The 17,313-nt window shown below is 53.2% G+C and overlaps 1 long non-coding RNA gene across 2 annotated transcripts in view; it reads left to right on the forward strand.

Annotated features, from left to right (window-relative positions):
* Positions 1–11,738: 11,738 nt before the first annotated feature.
* The window catches only part of LOC136318351 (uncharacterized), a 34,127-nt gene continuing 28,552 nt past the window's right edge, over positions 11,739–17,313 (forward strand). For both annotated transcript variants that reach the window (XR_010728061.1, XR_010728060.1), the window contains exon 1: positions 11,739–11,978. This is a non-coding gene — a long non-coding RNA (uncharacterized lncRNA). The remainder of the gene's footprint in view (positions 11,979–17,313) is intronic.

Genomic DNA, 17,313 nt, shown 5'->3' on the forward strand with positions numbered 1-17,313 from the left:
AGCGGTGGGGATGCACGACTACTGAGACAACACAGGCTGGAGGAGCGAGGCGGCAGCGTGGTGCATCTTTCGGCAGCTGTTTCAGCTCTCCGGTACTGTCACCCACACGGCATTGTTCACAGGACCAAAACCAGAGGATGTCCTGGTGGATGAAGATTTCAACGTGAAGGTAACAGACTTTGGGTTAGGGAGGGAGGTGACAAGGGAAGAACTGACAGCTTACTGTGGGACTGTGTGCTACATGGCACCCGAGATGCCGCTGGGCCAAAGGGATGAGGGCTAGAAACTGGACGCCTGGATCCTTGATATTGTACTCTACCAGGTGGTGACTGGACAGCTGCCATTCACAGGTCAAGACTTAAAATATAGAGGAAAGTTATGACTGGGCAATCCATGATACCAGGTATTCTGTTGGAGGAATGTCAAGCCTTATTAAAGAACTTCATGGCTCTAAACCCCAGCGAGATCAGCCTTTGATTAAACCCTCAAAGATCTGTGGGTAAATAACAGCCAAAAGGAACAACCTGAGCCATCCTGCGATGTGCTCTGGGGGGACATGGACCTCAAAGTGGTAGCAGAGATGAACCGCCTCAGCTCAATCATGACGACATCTGGACGGCACTGAGTGAGCCTTCAGTGGTACAGTCACATCCTGGGGCCCTGTCTCCTCCTAGAGTCCAGGAAGCAGAAGAGGAAAGACTGCCCTGTCCCCACAAAGACCTACTGGCTGTCTTCACATCATCCTTCCCTCTGCTCAGTTATGGGGGAAGAGGACTCTGCCAGCGCCTCAGGAGAGGAGTGTCAGACTCGCAGTTGTGGTCTAGCGCTCCAGGATCTGCAACCTGGATGTCCCCTAATCTGCAACCCAAACTTTGGCCTCACCTGCCGGGCTGGCCCTCTAGCACCCAGTCTAACAAACCGGGCTGGCACTCTATGACCCGACCTAACGTCCAGGGCTGGCGCTTCAGCAACCCGCCCTGCCGCCCAGCTGTCACTCCAGCATCTGGTCCAACACACCGTCTAGGACTTCAGCATCCAGTCCCACCTCCCAGCCTGTGCTCCAGCATCCAGCACCAGGACCACCGCTCTACGATCTGATCTGGCCCCAAGACCAACACTCAGCCTCCCAGCCCAGAACCCAAGGACTCCACCTGCAGCCCAGCCCTCCAGCCTGACTACACCCACAGCAGTGAGAGTAAAACCCCAGGAAGGGCCTCTGAGCTGCCTAATGGGGGGACTCTAGCCTCTCCAGGCCATTGCCAGGGCTGGCTGAGGGTGACGAGGTGAGTGCTAAGCATATTTTTGAAATGTTTTTGCTGCATTCCAACCGATGCACACTCATCCATTAAAAAGAAGCATGTCATGCCTGCATGACAAACTTGTTGAGGCCAACGCAAGATACAAGTGAAGTCAGTATTTTAAATGCTGAAGTGGGAGGTGCTGTATGCCAGGAGGTCCACCCATGCTGCGGGTGGGAGCCAGGGGCTGGAAGCTACCAGCTGCAGGTGAGGGCAATGCAGAAATGCATGCGGTGTGTGCAAGGGAGAGGACTGACTGGTCCTTTTCTATCGCTACATATTGTAGACTGCAGCAGGCAGGGTGGGTTTCTTCTCATCACCGCCTGTGAGTTAAGAACTGTATGTGTTTTACCCACTTGAATCCCTGAGGCCAACAGGATGGTAGAGGTGTGCACCTGCCAATGATCCCGCATCTCCATGGACATCAGGAGCAGGTTATTGAGAACGCTTCCTGTGTCTAATGATAGCCTGGAGCCCCTGAGGGTCAAGAAGAGAGTCTGCCCTCACAGTGCGTCCACCCCTCTGCCCTGTCTGAATTCAACTGGACAGTTTTCCTGAGGCCCTTCTTCCTGACCTTGATCATTATTCTCATGTTTGTGGGGTTATTAAAATATATTCTCTTCTCAAAATTTGTCATAAACTCTTTTTGGGTTTTTTGGTTGTATTTTTTGAATTCTCTGTTTTTCATCCCCTACGTACAGAATTGGAGTCTGGCTCCTGTAGTTGGAGAAGCATGGAGTAATGTCATACTTGGACTTTGGTACAGGAACTCCCCCTCATAATGACTGCAGTTGTGAAGGGAAAAGGCCATTGTTCGGCATGCAGGGCTGGTTCTAGATGTGCAGGTCAAGGGGAGTCAGGAGCATTCTCGTCCTGCTGTCTTGTGGTCCTAGACATTTCTGCCTGTGGTCAGGGTGCCCCATCAGCATGGTGTTGGGTGCACCCAGATGCCAGGGAAACAGATGACCCATCTTCCTTGGGGGCGAAAGGATCCTGGCTGCGTGGGGGACCTGCCCCATGAAGGTGGCCTGTTGGTACCTCTACATGTGAGAACACCAGATGTCGAATCCACTTTTCTTTCCTCCTTTTCTTCTGCTGACCAGTCAGTGGACAGTAGCATGCTCAGAGCACTAACCCAGAGGTCCACCTTTCCATCAGTGCTGCTGCTTCCTGTTTTCTTAAAGAAGTGGGGAGCAGGGGGCCCAGGGAGACCGGCAGGCCTGCAGCACCCTTGCCTGGCTCACACAGGTGACATGCTTGGGGCTGCCAGGACAGGACAGGGGAACTTCTGCCCCTGCGCAGGCCAGTTTACCTGAACCTCAGTGAGTGGGTTCAGGAGACAGAGCCACCCTTTGGGGGAAGCATTTCTGGAACTGAAGTTGTAGTTACAAAGGTCATCCAGGCAATGATACCCTTGACTATTCAGTACGAAAAGGCAAATGCAAGAGAACGAGGTTAAATTCCTGGTTGTGCAATAAGTCCTCCTTCCATATCCTCAGTAGGTTCTGCCACTTGAAGCAAAATGACGGGCAACAAAACCAACTTCACCTCAGGGTGATTGATAGGAACAAGAGTGACGTTCTTACAGCATCTCACCAACCTTATAAAGGAACCATGTTGAACAAAACAGTGCTATTCAAGGGACCCACTGTACTGTGACCAGCCAAGGCCAAGAGTAGGCAGCAGGGGACAGGGGTTTCTGATTTGAAAGTAACAAACCATTGGCAGCACTGCCGGCTGACTTGGGGAGACTGAGGTGGTCTCTGGTTTCTTCTAAGAGATCAACGTGCCCATCCCCGGCTTTGGTCTTAGCACCACGGCCTCCACCTCCAGCCTGTTCTCAGATCCCAGATCCTGCTGGCCCAAACCAGAGGAGGACATCAAGGGCACCACTGCCCATGACAGACAGCATGGCAGGAAGGGGGGGTGGAAGGACGCTCACACCTGCTGAGCTGTGCTCAGCCCCAGGTGGCTTTGAGGAGCTGCGTCTCTGTGGGGTGGCTGTGGCTGCTCCCATGTCACAGATGAGGACACCGAGGAGCAGAGGCAGTTGAGGGCTTCCTCAGTGCCAGCTGACAGGTAAGAATGAGTGAGAACCTGAGGGGTGGTTGTCCCCACACTTCCCTTGCCCTCTGTCCTTTGCCGGAGGTGCCGTGGGGGGCCACTTAAAAGTGGCCAAGGTCATAAAACCTGAGCTGGTCCTGGGGCCCAGAGCTGGTCCTGGCTGCCTCTCACTGGGAAGCTTTACACATCTGCACCCTGGGTTTGACTCTGTTTCTAGACACCAGGACAGCATGCCCCGAGCAAGGGGGCACCAGGTGAGAGGCAAGTAGAGTGTCGCTTGCCAAAGAGAAATAATGTTGGAATCTATTGGGGATTACTTATGAAAACGATCAGCTAAGGGGGTGGTGAGACTGCAGATCACTTACAGTGCTGAGTCTGCCTAGTCATTCTGTGCTTTTCCATCCACGAACTCACACAGGAGCAAAGCCTGCCACGGGGCTGCCACGAGCCCCTCCTTTTCAGGTGACCCGCAGAAGCAGTGCGACCCTGGGGGGAGACGTCGCAGAGATGGGGGGGGGCTCACGTGGAGCTGCCTTACAGTATGAATCCGTCTCTCAGGCATGGATCACTGCACTGTTGGGGGTGGGTGCTTGCATGTTCAGGAGTGTGACCAGAGGCTGATCCGATCCAGGGCTCCATGGTCATTTAATCCACCTAATCGGATGAGTCACTGTAATTCACGTCGGAAGTACTTCTCAATCTTTTATCGGGTTAATTTGTGCTGTAAGTCAATACTGTCCCTAGAATGCTCTCTTCTGGTAGCACGGAGGAAGCAGGCTGGTAGTGCCCAGACTAACTTTCTCAGGTCCCCCAGCAGAGGACAGGGAGCGGTTCAGGTGGGCAGCTGTGAAGCCTGCCCAATGACAAGCCAGGCATCCATTTGGCTGGACAGAAGCAGGTGACCCATCAGCAAAGTGGAGGGGGTTTTGCAGGATAATGTTAGCACTAGGTACCTGGATTAGAGAAAGGACATCGTGCACCCTCAGATGCTGGGCCTAAGATAAGTTCCAGGCCAACGGAAACGTGGATGACTGGCTCAGACTGGCATGCAGACTGGCTCAGAGCGAGGCATCTTATGGGTTCCCTAGGTGCCTCACAGGGATCATGGCCACTGGCCAGGCAGGACCAGGGGAGAGTCCACATAGTCCAGCCCTGCCTGAGAGCATCCATGTCACCTGGGCAAGTGCCTTACTTCTTTAGTAAATTGGCAATGCTACTCAAATTAGAGCTGATGTGGAACACCATGCAGAATGCTTGAGCACATGACTCACGGTAGTCAATTGTCACTCAGAAGACAGCCTTCAGTCCCTCCCTCCCTTTCTGCCTTTTCCCTCTTCCCACCCTGTCTGCTTCAGTTCTGCACTGTCACCCCCAGGTGTTTGAGTGCCGGGCCCTGTGGCCACGCATCGCGGGAGGAGATGGGCCTCCACCCAGAGCTGTGGACACCTGGGCGGAGGCGACCTCAGAGGACATTAGGTCACTGTCTGAATGCCTCAATTCCTCAACAACGTCGCTGCCATGTGGTCACACACAAGCGCGTGTCCCATCAGATGAGCCTGCTTCCTTCTGGACCTGACTGGTCGCTGGGAAGAGCTTCCTCATGTCGCATCGGGATTCATCTTCCAGAACCTGGCACACACTTGGACGTTATTCTCTCTCTTAGGGTCAGATAGGTTAAGTTAAAGTTTTTCTGGACAGAACTTGAGGTATTTGAAGACAGGCCTCCTTTGACCTTGAACTCTTCTCCTTGCAAGCAAACGTCCCAGCTCCACACAGAGCAGCTGCTCCATGCCCCGACCAGCTGGGGGATGATGCCGGGCTCTGGTTCCCCTCCCCTCCCTGGGAGCGATCCAGGTCCCACACACCGCGCGGGACGGGCAGCACATGCGTGCAGTGGAGCTGGGTGGTGGCCTTCTCAGGCAGGGATGGGACTGGCGCCAGCAGAGGAGGCCACGTCTCGTCAGCCCACGGCAGTGCCCAGCGGACTGAGGGAGGCTGAGGAAGTGCTGACTGCAACACCCTATGGGCTTCCTCCATGCACAACATATCTCATTTTTCCTCACCTTTCTCACCCAGCCCCCCAACCCCTCCCCTCTGTCACCCATTAGTCTGCATTTTGTATTTATGTGTCTGTTTCTATTTTGTTTGTGCTCTTTTGTTTTTTAGAGTCCACATATAAGAGAAATCCTATGGCACTTATCTTTCTCTGTCTGATTTATTTCACTTAGTGTAACACCCTCTAGGTCCATCCGTGCTGTTGTAAATGGTAAGAATTCATTCTCTTTTCAGGGCTGAGCAATATTTCACTGTATGTACCACAGCTTTTTATCCACTCATCTGTTGACGGACTCTTGGGCCACTTCCATGTCTTGGCTATTGTAAATCATGCTTCAATAAGCTTGGGGTGCAGATATTCTTTCAAATTAGTGTTTTGTGTTTCTTCAGTTATATTGCCTTAAGTGGACTTGATGGGTCATAAGGCAATCCCATTTTTTAAAAAATTTTGAGGAAACTACACTTTTTCATGGTATCTACACTAATATGCATTCCCACAAAATATATACAAGGATTTCCTTTCTCCACATCCTGACCAACACCTGTTTGCTGACTTATTGATGAGAGCCATTCTGAAAGCTGTGAGGTGATGTCTCGTTGAGGCTTTGATGTGCATTTCTATGATGTTAGCGATGTTGAGCAAGTTTTCATATGTCTGTTGGCCATCTGTATGCCCTCTTTGGTGAAGTGTCTATTCAGGTCTGCGGCTCACATTTGAACTGGGTTCTTCATTTTTCTGGTGTTGAGTTGTCTGAGTTCTTCATAAATTTTGGATAGTGACCCCTTATCTGAATCCTCCTTAGTGAATATCTTTGTCCATTCAGCAGGTTGTCTTTCTGTTTTGCTGATGGTTTTCCCTCTTCTTTGCTTTCATCACTTCTGTTTTCCTTGCAAGATGATGGCTCTGTGCTTGTCTCTCTGAAGCCAGGATATAGGAGGGAGACTGGTCAAGGCATTGGGAGGCCTTTGTTAGGAGGGGAGGGGAGGACCCAGTGCTGTTGGTTCAGGGTCCCTCCCTGCAGGTGGCACTGCCTCTCTCCTTCAACAGGCTGAGTCTCCTCACCCAGGCTAGATGGGTTGGCAGTCACAGAAGGCCCCCACACTGTGCTTTAACATTCAAGCCTCATGCCGGCCACCAGAACACAGGCAGCCCAGCCGACCTCACAGGCTTCATTTGAAGAGCTGCAGGAAAAATCAGCTTGTAATGGAACTGGAGAGTAATTCCTGTTTTCTTCCTCATGGATAGCACTTGTCTTTAAAGACTATTATTTCTTATGTAGAAGCCAGAGCAGAGCGCTTGGCCCGGCCTTAGGCTTCCACGCCAGCTTGGATGTGCAGCACACACAGATGTGCAGGGCACACGGGTGTGCAGCCTTCAGTGTTCAGAGCTCTTTGATCCAGCAGTTCGAGGTGTTCATGCAGTTCTGTTTGTCAAGCAAACGCCTTATTAATATCCGAATATACTAAGAACTTTTGTGGTGATTTAACTTCTCCAAACCATGGGGCGAGTCAACTTGATTGAACTGCTTTCCTTCAAGACATAGTGAACCCAGTAGGGATGGGAGGAGTGTTAAAGGGAGTACTACTAGGGAATTAGAAGAATATTTTTTTTTCTTTTTAACATTTTTATGTCCATACTTCTTAGCCTTTTTTTAAACTTTGGATTAATGACCAATTGCCTCCTTGGCAGAGTGATTCTCTCCTAAGACTGTTTGTCCAGAGTACAGAGGGTAACAGGAGTCCTCTCACTGGCCATGTTGCCAGGATTCCTGCTCAGGTGTGTGGGTCAGAGTCACAGGGATACAGGACTCCAATGTTCATTAATCCCAAACTGACTGAAAAAGAAAATACACAGGTGTCAGGAACAGTTTGTCATTCACAGCAAAGCTGTTAGCTTAGTCACTGGAGCAAAGTGTTTGAGGTCAAGGAAATCTGGTGAGACAGGAATGGAGGAAGGACCCTGACGGTTTAAATTTCCTGTGACCTCAGCTCCTTGCAGGGGTGCCGTGGATGAAGAGGGCTCCTCCTTAGACAAATTGCTGATTCCAGATCAACATGGTGAGCTGGGACATTCTGTTGGGCCAGAAAATATAAAAACTAAGACTTCTGGTCATGTCAAAAGGACAGAGGGGCCCCCTGAAGATGCTCCCATTGGCCTCACATGGGACAGTTGGGCATCAAAAAGGAGAATGACGGCAAGTGACTTAAAACAATGGAGCATGTTTTTAAAATCTACGAGTTCATACTGATTTTTAAATATCCCGTGAAACAATAAACCTAAGCGTCGGTCTTCAATAAGCACTAACTACACTTGTCATGTGAACTGATGATGAGGAGTTGCAGATGGAGAGGTGAGGCTGACACCACCTAATGCCACGGACCAATCTTACCATCACAGTGTGCCACGTGTTGTCATGTAGTAAGCGGTACACGGCGAAAAGCCTGAAACGTCAGCCGGAGTCCCAGCAAGCCTCTAGGCCTGCAGTCTGCAGGAAGTGTCAGCATCAGTAACACGTGAAGTGACAGCAGAAGGGACCAAATCAGCCAAATCCAGGAGGCAGAGTATTCTCCAACGACCCAGTTTTCCCCTCCACCCCCCAAATCATGAAAGAACAGTCGAGGGAGGGACCGATGAAGAACCAATGAGACAGCAGAGATGTGGAACCAGGTATAAGGAGTGGAACTTCAGGCCGACCCAAGTGTAAAAACAATCTTGAGGCCATTCGGGAAATTTGAACAGGGGCTGAGTGCATATTTGGTGATAAAGAATGATTTCAGTTTTATTAGGTGTGACCATGGCATTGTGATGATGCTGAGGAAGGAGGTCTTGCTGAGGAGGAGACAGCAGGCTCGTGTACTCACGGAGGACATGGCGCACTGTCTACTGTTTGCTTTAACCCTTTGAAACGTGGAAGGAAATGGAGGGAACCAGACCAGCACAGTTAAGGCCACGGTGTCGTGCTGACCGCTACAGAGCACATCAGCGAGCCACTATGGGCCGCCACGTTCTTCTGTCGGCACCATCCTTGGCCAACTTCCTCTGGCCTTCATGATTGTTATTATCGTTGTCACTTTCAAAGACCTCCGTCAAGGCCGCCACGTTTCCTTTATGTTCTTGCAACCCGACCGCCCGCGGCGGCTTTGGGTCTCCTCTTTGCACCCCAACGGGCCATCTTGCGTATTCCTTTTTTTCTGCTCAGGAATCTCTGTCTGAAGGTATTGAGTCTAATCATCACAGCAGGAGGCATCAAGAGGTTATTGATATGTTTTCCCCAAAATCTCTACTGACGTCCTAACCACCAGCACCTCAGCATGTGACCTTAAATGGATGTAAGACTATTGCCAATGTCATTAGTAAGGATGCAGCCACGTTGAAGTAGGGTGGCCCCTAATCCAATATGACCGGAGTCCCTGCAAGAAGAGGACACACGGAGGGGGAGGCCAGGGAGACGGAAGCGCACACTGAGCACTACAGCGGCAAACCAAGGCCGGAGGGCCATCCTCAGAAGCTGGAGGCCAGGGAGGACCCTGCCTTGCAGGTTGCAGAGCGAGCGTGGCCCGACCGACGCCTCGGTTTCGGACTTCTGGACGCCAAAACTGGGATAAAATACATTTCAATTGGTTTAAGCCACCCAGGCGATGGCCCTTTGTCATGTCAGCCCTAGAAAACACGCAGCTGCCACGCGGAGATCTGGTGGTTCTTTCCGGTCTACTCCACGTGCAGGAAGGAGCCTCTGTTCTGACCGGCTTCCCAGGATCTCAGGACCCTCCTGGTCTCACGCTGTTTTCTGGTGATGGACCCCATGCTGACTCTTCCGTCCCTGGCTTGCTCCACTCCAGCCTTGAGTCCTCTGTCTCTAGATGGAGAAATGCAAAGAGGGAGATGAGGGATGACCAGGTGGCCCTGGACTGTCGTGGGTGATGTGGGTCAGGGGACTGAGCCGAGCCCTCCCTGGGCCTCCCAGGCCCACTGGAACTGCTCTACCCTGCTGTCCCCGGTCTCTCTCCTTCTCTGGCCTCCACCTTCGCATGGGTGGGGCCCCCCTGGTGTGTGTGAAGCCTATGGTTTCTGGGTCCACAGCTGCCACCCGCCTCAATTAATTGAAAAAAATCACCAAGCACATTACTGACATCATTCCTCCAGAAACGCTTCACTTTCTTACAAAAGGCAAATTCAAGTAGAAAGACGACTAGGAGCTGACTTGCAGACTTCAGGCTGACATGAGAGACGTTCAGTGCTACCACTATTGCGGGGTTCTACAGAAGCCCCCGGGAGGGGCCCCTGACTTGGGCTTTAGGGGAAGGGCAGGGTCAGCGACGAGAATGCGGGTTTTTCTGAACAAAGCCCCTGTTGGAAAAGATGAATGTGAAAGGTCACGTGGGGAAAACGGTTTCTGCTTTATTTTGTCTTTAAAATCCGTGTGCGGGCCCCACAGCCACGGTCGGATCCAGAAGTCCTCCTACATCGTTCCCACAGTTGGGGACTTTCACAAGCTTCACGTTTCTTTCAGCACCAAAGATGTTATTTGATGAACCACTGATTTCACAGACGTCACCCAAACAGCTACTAAGGAAGCCTCCTAAAAGAGATGAAATTTTCCCGCCGGCATGTGTATTTACACTTTGGAAAACCCTGAGCCTGTCTCAGCCACCATCGTGCATGTCCATGAAGAAGCCATTCCTGAAGACTTAGGCGCTTCATTCCGTTGGTGTTGTTCTAAACATTTTTAAAAAGTGCTTATTACTTGCATATTTTTGGTAATACGTGAAAATGTTTATTTATATGGAAGATAAAGAATTTGGGACAGTTTAAAAATAAGGGAGCCAGAGTGGAGGAAAGACATTGCAATACTCGCTATGGAACTGGTGGAGACTGGCGGCGGTGGTCACCTTGTTGAAATCTAGTCCAATCTAGTTGAAACCAGGTTCCGCAACCCAGCGGCATCCTGGTCTCTACCCACGAGGTGCCAGTAACACCCCTGTCCCCCTTTGTATTGTGAAAAAAACGTCCCGGACACTGCTGGCTGCCCCCAGGTGAGAAGTAGTGTTGCAAACCCTTTATTTCAGAGATAAGAAACTGAGGCACAGAGAGGTACGGGATGTGCCTTAGGCTGCACAGCTAGTCGGGGCAGACCCTGGAATAAATACCATCCCTGTTTCGCCGCTGCCTCTTTCCAGCTCTTCTCACACAAACTGCACCAGAGCTTTCTGGCAAACACACGGTTCTGTTTGCACCAGAGGCTTGGGCTCAGGCTCCCGACATAATGAAGCTTCTGTTGGAAACCTCAGGCTTGGCAAGCCCGTGCTGAGTTGCCTCCAATTAAATTGAGAACCAGGATTTTTGTGCAACTTCAATGACACTCACTGAGCCGACTCTAAGTAACCAGCAGGTTCCTCCCAAGCTCACATTTTCTGTTCGGGAAGGTGTCTGTTTCTCTTCCCATCCCCTTTCCTCATGACGTACATATGCCTGAGCCCATCCTGGTGGTGGTTGTACATCTGATCATTTTCTACGGCACTGGTGATTGGGGACCCTGTGCTTGCCGAATTGTAAATAAATCCATACACAGCATTTATTCATTTGGTAATTGGGTGCAATAAATGCAAAGTTGAAATTCTCTGCATGAAAACCTCTGGTTTTATTTGGGGTCTTTTCTTCTGCTCTGTTCAGACTCCATTCTGCTCTACACATTCAGATGCTTGGGGAGGGGGAAGAAAAGAGAAAGAAAAAGGAAACCCAGATAATTCACAATTTTGAAAACCTGTGGTCCTGTCATTTGCCTCTTATTCACCATGTTGACAGGTAAGTAAAGGAAACAGCAAAGGGACAATGAAGCCAGGCTCCAGAATGTTCTTTCTCAGGGACTGTACCATAGGGAAGCAGCTCTTCCTGGCTGGCCGGAGGCTCACTCCCTTCCAGGTTGCTCCGGGTCACTTGGCGGGCCTGGCATGGGCTCTGTCCAGCTGCCTGTGGTTGGAAAAGATCCCCCCCCCGAGCCAGTAAACGGCCGGTGACATTCAATCCCGACTCCAATTTATGTCAGTGTGCCAGTGACGGAGTTCGCGGCTCTCCTGCAGAAGCGTGGCGTGTCTGTCTGACGGGCAAGCCCTCCTGGCGGCCAGTGCCTGCAGTCACAGCAGGTGCTCCTCCCTGCCGTTTGTTGCAAGTGACCCCGAGCTCGGGAGATCGACCAGGAATGCTGCTGACGCCATCCGGGGCTCAGCACGCCACCTGCTTACGCTCCCGCTCTGCCAGCGGGTAAGAGGACCTGTGCCCTGTGTTGCCAGATGTCCTCAGTGCCCCAGAGGATGAACTCGGTGCTGGCTGTGTGCAGAGCCCAGAAACGTCCACAGCCAATGGGGTGGACACGGGCCGTGTGAACGCGGCACGGTCGGAGTGCCGTCTCCTGCCCCTGAGCCGTGACGGCTTCTGCACGGCTCCCACACTGAGCTGTGATGAAGCCAGAAGCCTGGTGAGCAAGGCCTGCCTCCTGGTCCCTTGTCACATGCAGCGCACTGTCCAAGGAGGCCACGTGGGACCGCAGGGAGGCCCTGACAGAAGTGAGTCTGCAGACAGATCCGGGTTCTGATGGCTGTCAGAGGGGCGGGGGTCCGGGGCTGCGTGGGGAAGGTGACGGGGTTATGCAAAGAACAAACTCCTAGGCACAGACAACAGTGTGGGGACCACCAGAGGAAAAGGGGGGCGGCGGCAGAGGGGAAGGGGGTACATGGTGATGGAAGGAGACCCGGCTTGGGCTGGTGAACAACAACAACAAGACCGGGCCCCACCCATGCTGGCAGTTATGAGTTTCGGTGGGCGGCTCAGCAGCTGGGACCTCATTTTCCCACAATTCTCGGCAACTGCGGCTTCCCACTGCCCGTGAGGGTTGAGTGTGCAAGCTCACACATTTCCTCCTAACCTGGCCCACACTGAGTCACTTGGCTCCCAGACACCTGGCTAGCTCAGACAGTCACAGGTTCCCCAAGGGCTAACCTGGCCATCCTCCCTCACAGCTGAAGGAGCTAACTGAATCCCAGGTGACCCACTCAGGGTCACATCACCCCTGTCCTGAGGACACGGTCCCGCACACACAGCTTGTCTACTTTACACGCCGCACATATCCAACGCGTGGTCGAGGCGTGGTGTAGAAACACAAAGCTTCATGGTGAACTCAGATTCAGAAGATGTAAGTCTTTTGGCAGAATGACCTATTTTCTGGGGAGTCCCAAATGGGGCCCCATGAATATAATTCTGTGAATGTAGAGTGAGGACAAGGGGGCCCCAACCGGTCATCTCTTTAGTTCTCTGGGACGCTCCCAGCATGTCCATCATGACGATGTGTCTCGGGTTGGGGACCATCTCATCAGAGGTCATGAGGTCACTTGAACACACATGGAATGGAGCAGCTGGTCTCTCCTGCCCGGGCAGAGCAGGCAGCGGAAGCCTACAGCAGTTGTCCAATGAACTGTCTACCTTGACGGACGTGCTGGGAACTGTCTACCTTGACGGACGTGCTGGGAACTGTCTACCTGGACGGACGTGCTGGGAACTGCCTACCTTGACGGACGTGCTGGGAACTGCCTACCTGGACGGACGTGCTGGGAACTGCCTACCTGGACGGACGTGCTGGGAACTGCCTACCTGGACGGACGTGCTGGGAACTGCCTACCTTGACGGACGTGCTGGAACTGCCTACCTTGACGGACGTGCTGGGAACTGCCTACCTGGACGGACGTGCTGGGAACTGCCTACCTGGACGGACGTGCTGGGAACTGTCTACCTGGACGGACGTGCTGGGAACTGCCTACCTGGACGGACGTGCTGGGAACTGCCTACCTGGACGGACGTGCTGGGAACTGCCTACCTGGACGGACGTGCTGGGAACTGCCTACCTGGACGGACGTGCTGGGAACTGTCTACCTGGACGGACGTGCTGGGAACTGCCTACCTGGACGGACGTGCTGGGAACTGCCTACCTGGACGGACGTGCTGGGAACTGCCTACCTGGACGGACGTGCTGGGAACTGCCTACCTGGACGGACGTGCTGGGAACTGCCTACCTGGACGGACGTGCTGGGAACTGCCTACCTGGACGGACGTGCTGGGAACTGCCTACCTGGACGGACGTGCTGGGAACTGTCTACCTTGACGGACGTGCTGGGAACTGCCTACCTGGACGGACGTGCTGGGAACTGCCTACCTGGACGGACGTGCTGGGAACTGCCTACCTTGACGGACGTGCTGGGAACTGCCTACCTGGACGGACGTGCTGGGAACTGCCTACCTGGACGGACGTGCTGGGAACTGCCTACCTGGACGGACGTGCTGGGAACTGCCTACCTGGACGGACGTGCTGGGAACTGCCTACCTGGACGGACGTGCTGGGAACTGCCTACCTGGACGGACGTGCTGGGAACTGCCTACCTGGACGGACGTGCTGGGAACTGCCTACCTTGACGGACGTGCTGGGAACTGCCTACCTGGACGGACGTGCGGGAACTGCCTACCTTGACGGACGTGCTGGGAACTGCCTACCTGGACGGACGTGCTGGGAACTGCCTACCTGGACGGACGTGCTGGGAACTGCCTACCTGGACGGACGTGCTGGGAACTGCCTACCTTGACGGACGTGCTGGGAACTGCCTACCTTGACGGACGTGCTGGGAACTGCCTACCTTGACGGACGTGCTGGGAACTGCCTACCTTGACGGACGTGCTGGGAACTGTCTACCTGGACGGACGTGCTGGGAACTGTCTACCTGGACGGACGTGCTGGGAACTGCCTACCTTGACGGACGTGCTGGGAACTGTCTACCTGGACGGACGTGCTGGGAACTGTCTACCTTGATGGACGTGCTGGGAACTGTCTACCTTGATGGACGTGCTGGGAACTGTCTACCTTGATGGACGTGCTGGGAACTGTCTACCTGGACGGACGTGCTGGGAACTGTCTACCTTGACGGACGTGCTGGGAACTGCCTACCTTGATGGACGTGCTGGGAACTGCCTACCTTGACGGACGTGCTGGGAACTGTCTACCTGGACGGACGTGCTGGGAACTGTCTACCTGGACGGACGTGCTGGGAACTGTCTACCTTGATGGACGTGCTGGGAACTGTCTACCTTGATGGACGTGCTGGGAACTGTCTACCTTGATGGACGTGCTGGGAACTGTCTACCTGGACGGACGTGCTCTGCGTGAGAGCTGCCCATGATGGTAGCAAGATGTGAATGTGGCTACAGAGCCTTGGAATGTGGCCAGTGCATTTTCCAATTTGCTTCAATTTTAACAAATTTAAATGTAAAGTTACGTAGCCACGAGGGGTGAGTGCCCATGTCTTGGACAGTGCTTAGGGAAACCCCTCACCTGGGCTCCCCCGGGGGCTCTGGTGGTTAGCTGGGGCACGCCAGGTGCCATTCACCTAACACTGCAGGCCCTGGTCTTGACCACGCCTCAGTCTGAGCATCTGTCCTCCTTGGGCTCCCGTTTGTCACTCACTCACTCACTGCCCAGCATGAATGCACGATCCCTGTTCCTGAGAATAAACTCTATGCCTGGGGGGGGGCAGATGGCACCTCTCTTCTCTCTGTCCAGCCTCTGCCTACGAGGACCAGCAGCTCCTGCCTTCTCAGAGTCAAGTCCTTGCCCCTTCTTCCCCTGAAGGCCTCTGCTTCCCCCTCCACTCTCCCCATCTCAGCTGCTCCCCTAGGGACACGGTGACAGCCTGTGGCCCTGCGGCTCGGTTTTACACGGGGGACAGAAGCCATGAGTGAATGAAGAGGAAGTGATACGATGCAGAACTCCTCAAAGTATCCTTCTGCAAAGCACTGTCCCTGCGCAGACCGGATCCATTCCGGCTGCAGCTGAGACCAGCTCTGTGTTAACGTAACGACCAGAAAAAAGAGCGTCTCAGTTTCAGATGTTTCGCTAGCAAGTTCTCTCCTTCGATGTGACCGGTAGCAATGCTCAAGCAGAGAGCGAGTCAAGTAGCAAAGGAGCTAGTTTCATGTTTCAGGTTGAACTATTGCTATCAACAACCTGAAAAAAAAAAGCTAGCTCAGATTTTCTACTCTTGACACCCGAATTCTGCGTTAGCTGCAGGTTCATCCTTCCGGTCACTCAGGCCAAGGCCTTGATGTCCATCTGGACCTCCTCCTTTGGAGCACACAGGCAGGCAATCAGCGCCACCTTCGCCAAATATGCAGAACGGGGCACTTCCCCGTCTTCACTGTCCCTGCCCTGGGTGCAGCCACCGCCGCCTCTCACAGGGTTACCACACACAGTCCCTCAGCCATGTCTCCCTGCTTCCCGGGCCCTAGACAGTGTCCATCCAGCCCAGCAAAGGAAGGGGTCCCTTTCCTCCACCCTGGCTTCATCCCATCCAGAATAAGCCCTGCATGACCTCCCCCTCTCCCACCCCACACACTCACCCTCCTCCCCACACCCCCGCGGGGCCTCCTGCCTGCTTCCAGCTTCCCCATGCAGGCCCGCCTCATACACGCCTAGCCTGTCCCTCCCCTCTGTCAGGGCTCCGTGCTCCCTCAGCAGGTCTGCCCACTCTTATCTGAGGTGACAGTATGGCCCCACCCCAACGCACAACGCAGACACACAGCCCCTGCTTCTTTCTGCAGTCATTCTCCAAGGCAGGGATTTGCAACCTGTGTGCCCACAAGAGTCTTAAAAATGCTCAAGACTATTTAGTCAGGGTCACTGACCTCTTTCCCCTTAAACCAGGGGTCCCCAAACTTTTTACACAGGGGGCCAGTTCACTGTCCCTCAGACCGTTGGAGGGCCGGACTATAAAAAAAACTATGAACAAATCCCTATGCATACTGCACATCTTATTTTAAAGTAAAAAAACAAAACGGGAACAAATACAATACTTAAAATATAAGAACAAGTAAATTTAATTTTTTTTTTTTTTTTTTTCTTCTGAAGCTGGAAACGGGGAGAGACAGTCAGACAGACTCCCGCATGCGCCCGACCGGGATCCACCCAGCTCTGCCCACCAGGGGGCGATGCTCTGCCCCTCCGGGGCGTCGCTCTGCGGCGACCAGAGCCACTCTAGCGCCTGGGGCAGAGGCCAAGGAGCCACCCCAGCGCCCGGGCCATCTTTGCTCCAATGGAGCCTTGGCTGCGGGAGGGGAAGAGAGAGACAGCGAGGAAGGAGGGGGGGGGGGTGGAGAAGCAAATGGGCGCTTCTCCTGTGTGCCCTGGCCGGGAATCGAACCCGGGTCCCCCGCACACCAGGCCGACGCTCTACCGCTGAGCCAACCGGCCAGGGCCAAGAACAAGTAAATTTAAATCAACAAACTGACCAGTATTTCAATGGGAACTATGGGCCTGCTTTTGGCTAATGAGATGGTCAATGTGCTCCTCTCACTGACCACCAATGAAAGAGGTGCCCCTTCCGGAAGTGCGGCGGGAACCAGATAAATGGCATCAGGGCGCCGCCTGCGGCCTGTGGGCCGTATCTTGGGGACCCCTGATCTAGCATACAGTTACAGTTATAACTGTTTTATGTCCTTGTCTGCCAGTTCTAACATTTGGTCAGGTCTGGGTTGATTTCGATTGGCTGACTGTTCTCTCCTTTATGGATGTTTCCCTGTTTCTTTGCATGCTTGCTGTACTTCACTCCATTTGATGCTGGGTATTTTTGTGTATCTATAAATACTCTTGAGCTTTGTTCTGGGATGCGGTTAACTAACTTGGAAAAAGTCTGGCCTTCTGGGTTTTTGCTTTTAAGGATTTAGTTGGAACAGAGCAGGGTGTGGTCTCGGGCTCACTACTCCACACTCTGGACAAAAGACGACTGTGAGTACCCTCCCCAGTGACAGGAACCGCGATGCTTTCTGGTCGCGCTGTGGGACGGGCACTCTTTCTCTAATTCTCAC

Source organism: Saccopteryx bilineata, unplaced genomic scaffold (genome assembly GCF_036850765.1).
Source record: "Saccopteryx bilineata isolate mSacBil1 unplaced genomic scaffold, mSacBil1_pri_phased_curated manual_scaffold_52, whole genome shotgun sequence".
Classification (NCBI taxonomy): domain Eukaryota; kingdom Metazoa; phylum Chordata; class Mammalia; order Chiroptera; family Emballonuridae; genus Saccopteryx; species Saccopteryx bilineata.